This window comes from Mirounga angustirostris, unplaced genomic scaffold (assembly GCF_029215605.1).
Source record: "Mirounga angustirostris isolate CCGP_5_RB_7025 unplaced genomic scaffold, mMirAng1.0.hap1 SCAF_1, whole genome shotgun sequence".
Lineage (NCBI taxonomy): Eukaryota > Metazoa > Chordata > Mammalia > Carnivora > Phocidae > Mirounga > Mirounga angustirostris.
The window spans coordinates 203,055,585-203,065,360 of record NW_026991709.1 but is presented as its reverse complement, the minus strand read 5'-3'; the positions used below and the strand labels follow the sequence as shown (position 1 = coordinate 203,065,360).

General features: G+C 51.4%; 1 pseudogene; it reads right to left on the bottom strand.

Moving 5' to 3' along the window:
• Positions 1-565: 565 nt before the first annotated feature.
• Positions 566-837, bottom strand: LOC123834814 (small nuclear ribonucleoprotein G-like; annotated as a pseudogene).
• Between the last annotated feature and the right edge of the window lie 8,939 nt (positions 838-9,776).

Below are 9,776 nucleotides of genomic sequence, written 5' to 3'. Positions count from 1 at the left end.
GCTCATACCTGCTCTTTGGAGGCAGGAATTGAGCCTCGCAGGTGCTGGGTCCCAGGGTCTGGCTCGCATTCTCTCTCTGCTCATCCCTGGCTGTGCCGCCTTGCACACATCACTTAACTTCCCTGAGCCTCTGCTACCCTATCTGTAAAACTGGCATGATGATGGATCAAGGTTGCCAGTTAAAAATACAGGATACCCAGTTAACATTGAATTTCAGACAAACAACCAACACGTTTTTGTTTTGGGGGGTTTTTTTTTGCACATGACCTGATTTTTATGTTGTAGTAAAACAGGTGCTATGGAAAGGAACACGTGGAAGCAGTTGATTTCTTCCGGTGAACACACCCATTGTTTTTTTGTTTGTTTTTGTTTTTAAGCTTCTATCTATTTATTTGAGAGAGAGAGAGAAAGAGCACGAGCAAGGGGAGTGGGAGAGGGAGAAGCAGACTCCCCGCTGAGCAGGGAGCCTGATGGGGGGCTCGATCCCAGGACCCCGGGATCGTGACTGCATCCGAAGACAGACACTTAACCCACTGAGCCACCACGCACCCCTCACACCCATTGTTTATACTTGTTCTGAGGCTTCTAACATGATGATACAATTTCCTCATATTACCGCTGTTCCAATATTGTTCTGTAGCCCACTTGTTGCCATCCCCACACATTAATCTATCGCAAGATTCCTAAAGGGATCGAACTCCCGCAGTATTCCTTGGGCATGTCTGCCACCATTTAATTTCGAGGATAATTTCTTGTCCATAAATTTTTTCCACTCGGGAGGGTGAGCTTTGCTTATGGTGTCTACTCAGCGAGCTCAAAGATCAAGCAATACATTTTCAGTATAAGTATATCCCAAATGTTGTATGGGATTTATTTATACTAAAAACCGCAAAGCAAATGAACAAGAAAATGAGATGTTCATTTGTCACATCTGCCTCTCCTCTGATGACGTCTTCCCGACAGGAAGTGGTAAAGGTCCTGAGGGGATCTCAGGCCAGGCACAGAGAAAGGGCCTGATGCATCTTAGCACTGATGTTCACCGTCCTTGTCTTCCCCAGGACCTCATCTCAGGGATAAGCCCAAGTAAGGTCTGATGATGAGCTCATAAATGCATCATGTGTCTCTGGGGAACAGAGCCTGGGTGACAAGAATGGCACCATTCAAGAGTTTCACGAGGATGTCAGCAAGGGGCTCTGGGCCACAGGAAGGAGGGGGGTTCTTCATTCATAGGATGTCCCCAGCACCTGGATGCCTGAAAGGCTCAGGGGAGATGTTGATCGAATGTAAGATGACATTCAATAAACAGTTTTGAATTCACTGTTCGATTCCATCACTCTTTATTGAATACTTACTGTATGCCAAGCACTCTAACTCCTGCTTGCCCAGGGCTCCCCATCAACAAGGGAGATGGATGTTAATGCAGTCATCATCATAAATGCCAAATTATAACTTGGACAAGACCTGCCAAAGGGAGATCCTCAGTGCTAGAACCCCCTGAGTAAGGCCCAGAAGGGCTTTCTGGGGGAGGTGACATTTGCCAGAGACCTGGAGGAGGAGATTTGCAGGTACAAACAGGGAACAGAGAGTCCTAGGCAGTGGGCACCGTGTGCACAAAGGTCCTGGGGTGAGAGGGAACATAATGATTTCAGGGGCTGGCTTCATGCCACCCCCAGCTCCCTTTGACAATTTCACGCTCCAGCAGATAGTCAAGGCTAAGTTTAGGATGGCCAGGGTCGCCTGGCAAGTCGGGCAAGATGTGGTGCCTTCAACCGCCCACACGCGGAAGGACAAAAGTCTGAGCACATCCTTGGCCAGGGGGCCGGGGGAGAGTGGTGGTGGAGGGGGGCGGCAGGTGAGATGAACAGCACCCAGCCCTGCCTCTGCACAGGAATTTCCTGAGCCACCTGCCTGCCTAATGCACCCTCCTCTGCACATTGCCATGGCTGCCTCCCAGGACACAGAGCAGGAAGAAGGAGATGAGACCACAAGCTGCTGGATGGAGTCAGGAGGCAGAGGGAAGAGCTTTGGGCTGCCCATCTGGGAACTCTCAGGACTGAGAACCAGGGCTGGGATGGCAACAGTAACAACCACTGTCATCATAGCTGCTAAGGCCTAAAAATGCCCAGCCGAGCCTTGCTGGGAACTACCTCTAATAGCCACAAAAGCCCCCAGCAGGCTGGTCCCAGAAGTATCCCCATTTTACAGACAGGAAGACAGATTCGGAAGGACAAAGCTACCGGTTGAGAGCTCACAGTGACCCCACGATGCAGCAAATCTTCGTTTTATGAATGGGGGGCTTAAACAGCAAACATGGACTTCTCATGGTTCTGGAGGCTGGCAAGTCCAAAGTCAAGGTGCCGGGAGATTTGGTATCTGGTGAGGGCTGCTTCTGGGTTTGTGGACACCCACCTGCTCACGGTGTCCTCACATGGCAGAAAGCAGGGAGGGGAAGCCAGCTCTCCTGTGCCTCTTCTTCTAAGGGCACTAATCCCATCACAGGGGCTCCCCCCGCCATAGCTTAATCACCTCCCCAAGCCTCCCCCCAGCACCATCACATTGGGAATCAGGGCTTCCATTTATGAATGTTGGGAGGACACAAACATTCAGTCCATAGCAACACCCACCTTTCCTTTTTCTTTCTTTTTTTTTTTAAGATTTTATTTATTTATTTGACAGAGAGAGACACAGCGAGAGAGGGAACACAAGCAGGGGGAGAGGGAGAGGGAGAGCAGGGAGCCCAACGCGGGGCTCGATCCCAGGACCCTGAGATCATGACCTGAGCCAAAGGCAGACGCTTAACGACTGAGCCACCCAGGCGCCCCCCACTCTTCCTTTTTATCCTCACGTTTGAGGTGAGAAGATGGAGTCCCAGGGTCCGGGGCTGGAATTGGGGCCACTGGACCCTCTGGGCCATTTGTCTCTAGCCTCAGTAGTACTGGCTATAAAATGGGACTTTGGCCAATTGCCAATATCCATAGGCAGACCTTCACCCCAGCCCAGGGGACCGTGGCATGAGGCATCTCCATCTCCCTACCAGTTGAATCTATAACTCACTGTTTCTAGTTGGTAAAGCGAATGTGTTCATCCCGTATTTATTACTTATTGTATACCCGGAGGAGGGGATCAGCTGCAAGGGGGCTTTCTGGGTAATGGAAATCTATCCAGATTGATAGTTTCAGGATTGTATGCCTTTGTCAAAACTCATCCAGCTGTACTCTATACTGTATGTGAGTTACGCCCTAACAAAGCTGGCCTTTAAAATAGTTATATGATATTTTATTTTAAGTCTATCGGGAAAAGGCAACATCATAACAAAATCCAAATGCTTTGATACAAAGTCTTCTGTTCCAGGAACTTGTGTGATTGGTCATAGCTACGGAAGGATGAAAAATGCTCTTACTATAGTCTAGCTGTCCAGGTGTGCCTGTTCATGTTCTTTTTCTCACTTCAAAATAAAACATATCTGTATTTTCAATCATGTAAATATTAACGCGCTACGTACAAAGCCTTTGTGCAATACACACGACCACACTGTTACGTAAACACAGAAAAGAGTTCATGAAAGCAGACAATTTAGGAACAGAGATATTACAGCTGTCAAAGCCACACTGCCTCTGTTTCCCCAGCTGTACAACGAGGTCATAACCCCCTGGCCACATGGGGACCAGGTGGGTTGGGGGTGGTACAGTAGGTGCTATCAAGGAGGGATAAGTAAATCCTGGGTTGGATTTCGTATCTTTTATCCTCTCTGCTGTATGTATTTGCTTTCTGCTGATGGCAATCCACAGATGGAGAGATCGCACATTGCACCATGTCCACATGCTTGAGCTGTTCATCTACAAGGCAGGCTTGCTTGCGTGGCACAGTCATGCCCAATGCACAGCTGCCCCTTGACAAGGTCCACTCGTGGTGCTGCTTCTATTCTAGAACAATCTTGGGGGTGTTGAGGAGCCCAGGCCGTTGTCCTGGGGCCCCGGAGTCCCCGGGTCATCAGGAGGTTGGACTCAGGTGACCAATGGAGGAGCTCATGGCCCTTTGAGGGAAGCTTTGGTGGGGGTAGCTGTGGGGACTCAGCAGTGTGGCTCTCAGGATGGGGGTTAATGGGCGGGGCAAGGCAGCCAGGCCCTGAGTTGGGCCCAGCGTGTACAACTCTGGCCTCATTCAGAAGTCCAGCCCGTCAACCATTGACTGGAGGTTCAACAGTGTGGCTCTTCCCACTCAGACTGGAGGCCTAGGGGTAGATGCAGGAGTTGGGGGAGGTGAGACATGGCACCCAATCCACCTGGGAGAGAGACAGATAGACAGTGGGAGACAAATGAGACAGACAGGGAGAGAGGACAGAGAGATGGGGGAAAGAGAGATAAAGAGAGACAGGGAGAGACAGAGATACAAGGAGAGACAGGGAGAGAGAGAGGGTTTCAAGGGTGATTGTGATTTTGGAGCTGGGCTTGTCCTGTGAGAAGCATCTCAGATCTTGGGTGAGGAGTGTGACCCTGGGATTAGCAGTACCCTAATAAGGTCGAGGGGGAAGGAGTGTCATGGAAATGGGGTCAGTGCCTCCTGGATCACTGTGAGTCTCAGGACAGCCCATGGGGTCACTGTGCGTTCTTGACTCCAGGGCATGTTCGAAATTTTCCATAACACAAAGCATTTTAAAATGATCTCTGGGCTCCTGGGTCTGATCCCAGGCCTAATGTCCAGAATGGAGGGAAATCTCAGCTCTTCCTGGAGACCAGCCCAGAGGCGCCAGAGTGGGGGATGCCGAGAAAACTCTGAGAATGCCCCAGGCCTGAGACAGAGGCGCCAGGCAGCCTCAAGGAGGCGGCTCGGAATTCTGCTCCTGGCATCTCCCTGCCATTTCAGAAAGAGGTGGTGCACACCCCCACACCTGCTGGGAGCGAGGCTGGAATGACCCGGGCAGTGATGCCTCTTTCCTTACCCTGGGGTGTCACTTGTAATATACAGAGTGCCCCCCCGCCCCCATGAGCTGCCTTCTTGGGAGACGCTGGGCGGGGGAAGGCTGGACAGGGGGAATGAGGAGGAGTGAGAAGTAATGGCCTGAGTTTTAGGGGACCTGGGCTCTCATCGCATTCCCTGAGACTGGGGGCCTGGGGCTGGCCTTATCATTGATGTCCCTGAGGAAAGGGGCTGGAATCCAAATGACCAGATCTGGAGAAACCCATCATTTCACCAGGACAAGTCTCTGAACCATGGCCTCCACCAAGAGTGGGAACAGGAGGACAGATAGGCCAGGAGCTTAAAATGAACTTGATATGCACCCCCCAAATCGACAAGGGAAGATGCTCGCCATGTGAAAACAGATCCAATCAAAAACAGACAAACAAAGCAACTCAGTGATATCAGGAATGTAGTGGGGGAAGCGATAACCGGGCGAAACAGAAGGTCAGTTGAAGGACTCCCTACATGGGAAAGAGAAATAAATGAAATAAATGGTGTTCTCAACCCTTCAGGGAAACAGAAATGGCTGTCTTAAGAGATCCCAAGGAGAGTGCCTGGGTGGCTCAGTTGGTTAAGCATCTGCCTTCGGCTCAGGTCATGATCCCAGGGTTCTGGGATGGAGCCCGAATCAGGCTCCCTGCTCAGTGGGCGGTCTGCTTCTCCCTCTGCCCCTCCCCCTACTCATTCTCTCTCTCTCTCTCTTTCAAATAAATAAATAAAATTCTTAAAAAAGAGAGAGAGAGAGATCCCAAGGAAGCAAGAGGGATGGTGGATGTACCATATTCATGGATGGGGAGGCTAAGGCTCAAAGGATGCTGATTCTCCCCATCTGAAGGTTTGGTTTTTTTTCCCCCCTCTGAAGTTTTAACGCCATCCCAATCAAAGTCACAGCAGGGGTTTTCCCTTGGGAACTTGATAAGATGATTCAAACATTTACCTGGAAGAGCTGACAATTGCAAATAGTCAGAACACTTACACAGAACAGGCGGTGTTACCTGTCCTACCAGATATGGGAACCCATGACAAAGCTTGCAATTAAGTCAGAGGGATATTGGCACAGGGAGAGACAGGTTGACCAATGGACTGGAATTAAATGCCCACAGACACTCTGTGCAGGTCAGGAATTTGCTGCAAGATGGAGAAGATCTATCCCAGCAGTGGGGAAGGGAGACTATTCTATAAAAGAATCTCTGAAGTGAGAGTCCATGTTGAAAACAATTCACTTGGGTCCTTACATCACTTCATACCAAAAACTCAGTCTTTGGGCCCAGTCTCTGCTTTCATTTTACCTGGCCTTCTCTGGTCTCAGATCTTCCCCCACCTTTCTCTTATCTTATAAGGACACTTATCATTGGATTTATGGTCCACCCTAATCCAGGATGATCATATCTTGAGATCCTTACCTTAATGAAATCTGCAGAGACCCTATTTCCAAATAAGGTCACATTCACAGGGTTCTGGGTGGATATGTCTTTTGGAGGACACCATGCAGCCCACTTCGGGAGACCCTCCATTTTAAGATCACACCTTAACACACTGAACATCCATCAGCCTGAGGTTCACAGGTCATGTCCCTGATGCTGCCAGTTCTTTTTGCCTCTGTGTCCCCAGCTTCTGGCAAGGACTTGGCAGTGAAGCGAATAGATTCAGTCTCCTGACAGCCAGGGTTTAAATCCTAGCCCTTCAGATCAGCAACCTGATCGCTCTGTGCCTCAGTTTCCCCTAAAGTAGCACTGATAATACCTGCCTGCAGAATGTTAGATTGTGGCCCCCAGTGTCTACCCAGAACCTTGGAACATGACCTTAAAGAGTGTTAAAAAGAAAACCACAGGCCCAAAATGGTTTCACCTCGGCCAAGTCACCACAAAGGGGCTTAATACCTAACCTAATTGCAGTTTCAACCTCCCGCAGGATGTAAGTCTTAACCAGTCAGCCGGGAATTTTCTGATCAGCACCAGTGAGCTGTCTGACATGTGGGCCCTCTCCATCCCACCCCCCAAGGGAAGAAGAGATAATCCACCTAACCAGTCCCCCTGCTCTTCTCCCTAAGGGAAGGTGGCCTTGCCTGGAATAACCCTTTCTTTTCTTTTGCTGATAACTGTCTTACCCCATCCTCCTTCCGGTAAAAACCATCCGTTTTGTACAACTCCTCAGAGCTCCCCTCTACTTGCAAGATGTGATGCTGCCCCATCCATGCATGGCTTGATAAGTCCAATTAGATCTTCAAATTTACTTGGTCCCGTTTTTACAAGGGTCCCTGCAGATGTCATGAGTTATGGATCTGGAGACAAGATCATCCTGGACTCCAGGTTCCTTAAATGCAATGACAGGTATCCTTATAAAAGACAGAGAAGACAGAGAGAGAGACAAAGCCCATGTGGACATGGAGGCAGAGATCGGGGTGATGCAGCCACAAGCCAAGGAACCCCACGGGCTGCTGGAAGCCACCAGAAGCCGGGAGAGAGGCCTGGGATGGGCTTTCCGTCTGAGCCCCCAGAAGCAACGCACCTAGCGACCTCTTTTGATTCCAGACCGCCGCCCTCCCCAACCCCCACCACCGCCCCACCGCCCCCGCCCCCGCCCCACCGCCCCTAGACTGTGTGAGAATAAGTTGGTTTAAACCCAGGCAGGGTACATGGGCATTTGTTCCAGCAGCCCCAGGAATTTCACACATTGCCTTCTACAGGGCTGTGGGGGGTGATAAATGAACCAGCACCTGGGACACAGCCTGCCAAACAGTAAGCACTTAACACACGCTCCCTGGGAGAATAAAATGTGCTAATTCAGCAAAGCATGAAGTAATTGTCGCCTGTTGATTGAATGAGTGATCCAAGTTCAGTGGGGAGGAGGGCTCGAGGCCCTCCCCGCACTCCCGGGCCCCTGGCTCCACCGCCCACGTGGGCAGCAGACCCCTGACCTCCCCTCCCAGCTCCGCCCCGGGTTGCGCGGCGTCCCCGGAGCTGCCGGCTTGTTGAGCCATCTCGCCAGCAGACGGTGGCGCCGCAAGCCTCCCCGGGCTGTGGCTGCGGTGGGCAGGCAGGCAGGCAGGCGGTTGGAGCCAGAAGCTATCTGCAAACCGAAACTGGGACTGAGGCTTTGGCCACCCACTTGTGAAGCCAGCGGCTATTTCCTCCTTGTGAGAAAGTCCCCCAGTGAGGCTGCATCGGGGAGGGGCAAGGCGAGTGGAGGAGGGCTGACTGTGTTCCCGGGGACCTTAGGAAGTGACGGCACCTTTGTGCCTCAGTTTACCCGCCTGCAACTGGGCGGCACTGGGTGGGGGGAAGGGAGGGATTTGGAGGCTCCTGGTTGGAGATACTGGATTCGGAGATGCTGGGTAAGTGATTCACCTCCCTGACCCTCAGTTTCCCCATCTATGAACTGGTGAGACCCACACAGCTGCTCTTTCCCTTGGGAGACATGAATCAAATCCTATCACCTGCCTTGAGACGTCCCAGGGTGCCAGTTGCTCTGAACGTGAAGAGCAACCCCCTCCCAGTGGCCGCCGCCCCCCCCCGGGCCCCAGGAGTCCAGGCTTGCTGTCCTCCCCACATCACCTCCCTACACCTCCTCCTCACAAAGAAACAAGCTCATTCTCATCTCGGAGCTCGGGCCTCAGGCCTCAATGCCACCCACTTCTTCCAGGAGGTCTGATGGGGGAAAAGACCCTCTCTCTGCTGCATCTGGCCACATGTCCTATTTTATTCATTCTGTCCATCTCCCTCCCTGCCCCCAGGCCATACGTCCCACTAGGGCAGGGATATGTCTCAGTTGTCCTCAGCTATGGCCCCATACCCCCGGCCCAGGGCCTGGCACACAGTAAGCGCCTGGTAAATGACTCTTGTTACAAATGTGATTGTGAGCACAATGATTAAGCGTATTGGTTTGACATGGCTGTGAACTAAACAGACTATTGATGGCAAGAGAAAAAGAAGGGCCATGTGGGCGGACATCTGAGCTGAGACCTGACTAGAAGGAGGTGCTGGAGACATGCGGGTGTCTTGGGGAAGACTCTCCCAGGCAGAGGCACAGCCTGTGCAAAGGCCCTGGGGCAGGAGTGCGCCGGATGTGGAAGAGTTTCCAGGAGGTCAATGTGGACAAAGTGGAGTAAGGGTTGTGTTAGAGTAGGCAGCTAGTTAGGCTTTAACAGGATGCCTGGAGGCCAGCAAAGTGTGAGTCATGGTCAGCTATCTGGAAAGTCAGAGGTCTGTTCTGGCAGCTCTCCAAAACAAAGCCACAAAAAGCCGGATCGAACTAGACGGACCCAAGACAAAGAAAAAGAAAAAAGCGCAAAACCCTCCTCCCCAAAAACTCTCCTCCCCAAGAAATAAATATTCCACCCCTTAGTTAACAACTGTCAACAAAGGATAGAGACCAAACCCCAGGCCCAAGAGCTCTCCCTTGAGTTCGCCTGCTCTCACATCTCAGAGAGTGTAATTTCACTTTAATTGTATGTTCCTTCTCGCACCACTCCACCGTTATGTCTGGTCTCTCCTTGAATTCTTTTTTTTTTTTTTTTAAGATTTTATTTATTTGACAGAGAGAGACAAAGCGAGAGAAGGAACACGAGGAGGGGGAGTGGGAGAGGGAGAAGCAGGCTTCCCGCCGAGCAGGGAGCCTGATGTGGGGCTCGATCCCAGGACCCTGGGATCATGACCTGAGCCGAAGGCAGACGCTCCACGACTGAGCCACCCACGTGCCCCTCTCCTTGAATTCTTTCTTGCAAAGAGACCAAGAGCCTCTGGCAACATCCTGGGATGGGGCTGGGAGATGGGAAACAGCAAGACCAGCAGGGTCCTGTGGCTACAAGGCGGACTTCG